The sequence below is a fragment of the Camelus ferus genome, chromosome 10 (assembly GCF_009834535.1).
Source record: "Camelus ferus isolate YT-003-E chromosome 10, BCGSAC_Cfer_1.0, whole genome shotgun sequence".
NCBI lineage: Eukaryota > Metazoa > Chordata > Mammalia > Artiodactyla > Camelidae > Camelus > Camelus ferus.
This window is the reverse complement of record NC_045705.1, coordinates 17,119,517-17,125,539: the sequence shown is the minus strand read 5'-3', so window position 1 is coordinate 17,125,539 and position 6,023 is coordinate 17,119,517. Positions and strand designations below refer to the sequence as shown.

Here is a 6,023-nt window from a genome sequence, read left to right as displayed (position 1 = left end):
AATATTACAATGTATATACTTTTTTGGAGTTTAAAACAACACTCATTGATTAGCTCCAAGTTCTGAAGGCAGAAGTCTTGGCACAGCCTGGCTGGGTTCTCTGCTCAGTGTTTCACAAGACTGAAATCAAGTTGTCTGCAGTTATGTTCTCATCTGGAGCTCAGAGCCTTCCTCCAAGCTCATTCAGGCTGTTGACAGAATCTGCTTCTTTGAAAGTGTAGGATGGAATTCCTGTTCTGCTTACTGTCAGACAAGGACTGCTCTCAGGTCTTACAGGTCATGCTCAGTCCCCTTCCACATGGCCTCTTACAACTTTCACGTGAACAAAGAGAATTCCCTTGTTTATAGAATGTTCTCAATGCTTCAAATCTCTGACTTCCTCATCTATTATCAGATAGGAAAGAGAAAAAAAAAAAAAAACACCTCTCTGCTTTTAAAAGGTTCATGTGGTTAGGTCAGGCCCACTCAGATGCTCTCTCTATTTTAAGGTCAACTGATTTGGTACCTTAATTAAATCTTCAAAATCCTTCCAGAGAGGTACCTAGATTAGTGTTTGACTGAATAGCTGAGACCAGGTGTTAGTACTTCAGGGTTCGGGAATCTTCAGGGTCATCTTAGAATTCTGTCTACCACATGCAAGAACAAGCTGGTTACACTTAGTTACTCTTTGGAGTCAGTGGAATGCATGGCCAGGAATGGTGTGTATCTTGCCCAGACTGTACAACTGAAACAACTCAGACTAGGAGGGGAAAAAAAAAAAAAACACACACACACTTGGTCTTCTCAGAAGACAGCTAGTTCAGGCAGTTGTATTACCCAAAGTCATTTCTAAATCCAATGCCCCTCACTAGTGGAAGATATTGTGCTTGGAGCCTTACTGCGGACCTTGGAGACTTAAGAAAATAGCTCTGCTGTTCTCTTTTACCTGACACCTTAACAGTTTATATACTTTTAAATTATTTACCTACCTGTGTAAACAAACACATAGTCAGTTGATTAAAACAGGGGTATTCTCAGTTACAGAATATTTTTATTAGGGACCATTCAAGACAAAAAAAAAAAAAGCCCCGAATAATAATATTGTCAAGTATCACATTACATTCTCCTTAAGTTTATGGTTATTCTTTATGTATTCAGTAAACATTTAACAAAAATTTGGCAGTGCCAGGTACCAGACTAGATACTGGGATGCAATTATAAATGACACATACTTGCATCCTGAAGGAAACTACAGTCTAGGGTGTAGCTCTTTGTATAGACTTCTTAATCCTTAAATACAAACATCCTGCATACTTCACTAACCTGAGTGCTTGAGTGGATGTTATGACCAAAGTAAAATGACTCTGGGAACAACTGACTTTACTAACACATTTAAGCATTTTTTCCAGGGAACCCCTAGCCCCCAGATCCTCAGTGATGCTTAAATATGCTCATGAATTAGTCACTATTACAGTTCATCTCCAATCTCTTGATAGAAGAGCAGGTTCTGGAGCCTTCCTGTTAGGACCAGCGCCTGTAAATGCAGACCTCTGAATAATTGTGAGAGTCTCTGTTCGATGTCCCCAGTGCCCCTGACTGAGCGCTAGCTGCTTCACAGTTGCTAATGGCTGTGCCAAAAGCCCTGCAAGTTCTACAGCGAAGTCACGCTGACGGAGCTCACTCTCCTCATTACTGTCGGAGCCTCACTCACGGCCCCTCAATCCCTCCTGTTTGTTTCTAGACTTCTGTCAATTAATTCAGGTAATTTCTTACAATAAGAACACACACCTTCTACTCTTCAACTGAAACTCAGTCAAGAATGCCCCACAGTAAAACTGTTTGGATCCTCAGGGTTGTCAATCTTTGGTAGTTCAGCTCCTTCCATATGCAGCACTGTTTCTTTGGGGGTATGCCAAGATGACAAGGTCAAGATGAAGTTCCAAATCATCTGCACTGTGTCATAGTCAGCAACCCTCCCACAGCTCCCTTCCGCCCTCACTTCAATAACTGAGATCTTTCTCATAATTCAGGTATTGATCCAGAGACAACTCTCTCTAACAGAGCTTCCCTCAGACATGCTTTATATTTTTGAATCCCAATTTAGGAATCTCCTATACCTATGGACATGACAAATGAAAACAGATATAGGGAACTTTGTTTCCTCTCAATCTCAAACACACAATGAAACTCTTTACTGGGGGGAAGTATGAGTCTTAACTTCACTTGTTAAGAGCATCTTAGCACTCCAAGTTCTTGCCCAGGTAGAATCAATTCATAATTTGTTTCTATGATGGTCAGCATCACTAATTATACAGTAACTATAGCAGAAGCTTTATTTTAGGGTATGAAAAGCTCCAAAGAACATCATTCATACCCTAACAATAATAAAAAGCTGAAAAATCTAAAAAAAATCCTAACTTTTTTCTCGGGCTCATCAGAGAGATAAGTTCGTGAAACAAAAGTAAACTGAATATCAAAAAAGAACAAGTTCTTCCAAGGACAGACAAAACACAAAAAGCGTTACAGCTTTGGCAGAGCACGGGGGACATAGGTGGCTACTACACAAGCAGGTAAGAAGGAATCAGTTAAAAAAATAGTGTAGCATAAAAGGCCAAATGTGGACTAACATATTATTTTAGAATAGATGAAGGTACGAGACATAAATGAAGTCTGCATTGACTTACAAGACTTTTTCCATAAGCCTCTTTAACTGCTTAGCAGAAAGACTGAGGGCAGGGAAGAGGACTAGCAAGAGCTCTCCTCAGTGGTACAGACACACAGGAGTTGACTGGCGGCTGTTAGTAGGCGGACATGAATCCCTGCCCACTCCACAGATCCTTCCCTCCTACAAAGCAAAAGTTCAAAACAACTTAGGGAAGAGCAAGTAAATTTGTCACTCTCTGGACAACAGACAAAGATCTATTATGACTAGGAAAACAGTAACAGAAAAAAATCCTCTCCTGATGGGGAAGAAGCAGTGATTCATCTTGGGACTACACCAAGCAGAAGTCTTCCCTGCTGAGGGGAGAACGGGAATCTCCTGCCCAAGACTAAGTACAGATGCAAGGCCGAATTTGGTGGCCAAGGTGAGGAGGAGCAGGAATACTGAAAAAGACTCATTTCCAAGACCCACATGCACAGAGGCTGCTCAGACTGAGCCAGGGGACGAGAGGGAGCAGAGATGCAGGGACTGCTGAAAGCTGAAGGGGAACAGGGATGCTGATAAATACCCACCAGCAACGCAGCCCGCATTCTAAGTACAAGGCAAAAGCAGCGCACCGGCGGGGAATGTGAAGCCTGTAGAGCAGGGCAAATGACAATAAAAACATAATGTCAAAACTAGCTCAGCTGCTGATGCACCGACTCAACTGCCCATGCTGAGTCTGACAGGATCGCTGTGCCCATTTCTAGTGTTTCTTACCATATTGTTCGATTTACTGTTCTACACACAAAACACAGGCATTTAATCAAAAATCACAACACACAAGGGAAAGACAAAATAACAATTCACTGACAAGAGATAAAGCAATTAACATTACCAGACTCAAAAGATGGCCCAGATGCTGAACCTATCAGACAGAAACTTTAAAATATTTAAAATGGCTATAATTAATATATTAAAGGACATAACAGAAAAGGTTGACAAAATCATGAACACATGCGGAATATCAAAAGAGAGATGGAAACTATAAGAAAAAGTTAAATAAAAATACTAGATATAAGACACATATCAGGAATAAAGAATTCCTTTAATGGCATCATTAGTAGACATCAACACAGGAGAGGAAACAATGAATGTGAGGTTATGTCAATATAAATTACCCAATTGAAGAGCGAAGAGAAAAAGAAATGAAGAAAACAAAATCAATCTCAAGACCCATGAAACAACATTAGATGGTCTCAGATACCTGTAACACTTAGTCTAGAATATTATCTGAAAGTAAAGAAATTAGGAGGAGGACCAAGATGGCAGAGTAGGAAGCCCCTGAGCTCAACTTCTCTTATGAACACATCAAAAATACAACTACATGTAGAACAACTCTCCCTGAGAATGACCTGAAGACTGGCAAAACCCTTCTTCTACTACCAAGCCTGTAAAGAACCACACAGAGCCTTGTAGGACAGGAGAAGCAGCGATCTAATTGGGACTCCTGGCAGGTGACCCAGAAGAGGAGAGGAATATCACAGGCTTGGGGATCCTCCCTAAGGAGCAATGGGTTTAGCCATATATTAGTCACCTTAGCCCTGAGACCCAGCACTGGGGATATAAGCCCCCTCAGCTTGTTTGAAAATCAATGGAGCTTACTGGAGAGCTACAAAATACAAGATTCCACTCTTGAAAAGTGTGCACACAGACTTGCTCCCAGTTCCAGCACAGAGGCAGCAGCCTGCCAGGACCACCCCAGCACACCCTCTAGCCTGTACCAAGCTCCTGCTCCAGCCCTTTCTGCTCTGGGCATTGCTCCCTCCTAAGGCAGACACTGCCACTGCTGTTGTGCACATGCATGCACACTGGGGAAAGGGAAAGCCAACTCAGAAGAGCATCTCCACCCCCTCGGAACCTCAGCCTATCCCCCACCAAGGCCAAGACTGTCAGCACTTCAGGGAGAAGCCCACCTCCCTCGGGGCTCCCATTTCAGCACCTCAGGCCCTGGCCCTGCCCCCAGGTAGCATGGTGAATTACCACCACTGAGCCTTGGAGAAGCCCTGCATGAATCTGGCTCTAGACCTAGCCCCTCTGACTCCAGCTCTACACCCCACCAAGGTGGCAACTGCCAGCACACACCAGATCTAAACTTAAGACCAGAAACCATAAGACTCCAGAAAGAAAACACAAGAAACACATACTTCAGTATCCATATTAGTATTTTTTTGGATCTGTCTCTTCAGGTGGGGGAGACAAAAGCGAATATAAACAAATGGGACCTAATCAAATTCAAAAGTTTTCGCACAGTGAAAGAAACCATCAACAAAACAAAAAGGCAACCTACTAAATGGAAGAAGATATCTGCAAATGATGTATCTGATAAAGGGTTAATATGCAAAATATATAAAGAACTCATACAACTCAGTATCAAACAACAACAGCAACCGAGTAAAAACTGAACAGAGGGCCTGAATAGGCATTTTTCCAAAGAAGACATAGAGATGGCCACCAGGCACATGAAAAAGATGCTCAATATCACTAATTATCAGTGGGATAAAAACCAAAACCACAATGAGTTATCACCATACACGTGTCAAAATGGCATCAAAAAGACAAGAAATAACAAGTGTTGGCAAGGATGTGGAGAAAAGAGAATCCTAGTACACTGTTAGTAGGAATGTAAGTTGGTGCAGCCACTGTGGAAAACAGTATGGGGAAAAATAGAACTACCATATGATCCAACAATTCTTCTCCACGGTATATATCCAAAGAAAATGAATACTATTTTGAAAAGATACACGCACCCCAATGGTCATAGCGGCATTTTTTTTTACAAAAGTCAAGATATGGAAGCAATTTAAGTGTCCATCAACAAATGAATGGATAAAGAGCTTGTGGTATATATGTGTATATATATTTCACCATTTGTGACAACATGCACGGACCTGGAGGGTATTATGCTTAGTGAAATAAGTCAGACAGAGAAAGACAAATACTTCATGTTTTCACTTATATGTGGAATCTAAAAAATAAAAGAAATGAACAAGTATAACAAAACTCAAACAGATACAGAGAACAAACTAGTGATTACCAGAGGGGACAGCGTTTGGGGAGGTGCAAGACAGATGAAGGGGATTAAGAGGTACAAACAATTAGATATAAAACAAATAAGTTAAAAGGACATAATATATGGCACAGGGAATATGGCCAACATTTTATAATAACTTTGTATGAAGTAAAATCTATAAAACACTGAGTCACCATGTTGTACACTTCAAACAAATATACTATTGTAACTCAACTATACCTTAATTTTAAGAACTAAAAAAATTAAAAAGCATCAAAGCACAGATTAAACTCTTGGCTTTCTCTCAAGATAAATGCAATTTAAAAACAA

At 40.9% G+C, this 6,023-nt stretch overlaps 1 long non-coding RNA gene across 1 annotated transcript; it reads right to left on the bottom strand.

Annotated features, from left to right (window-relative positions):
- Positions 1-1,966: 1,966 nt before the first annotated feature.
- Positions 1,967-4,523, bottom strand: LOC116666333. The gene is made up of 3 exons (XR_004323126.1): positions 4,513-4,523; positions 3,519-3,522; positions 1,967-2,031 (listed from the first exon to the last, which is right to left on the bottom strand). It is a non-coding gene; the product is annotated as an uncharacterized LOC116666333 (long non-coding RNA).
- Between the last annotated feature and the right edge of the window lie 1,500 nt (positions 4,524-6,023).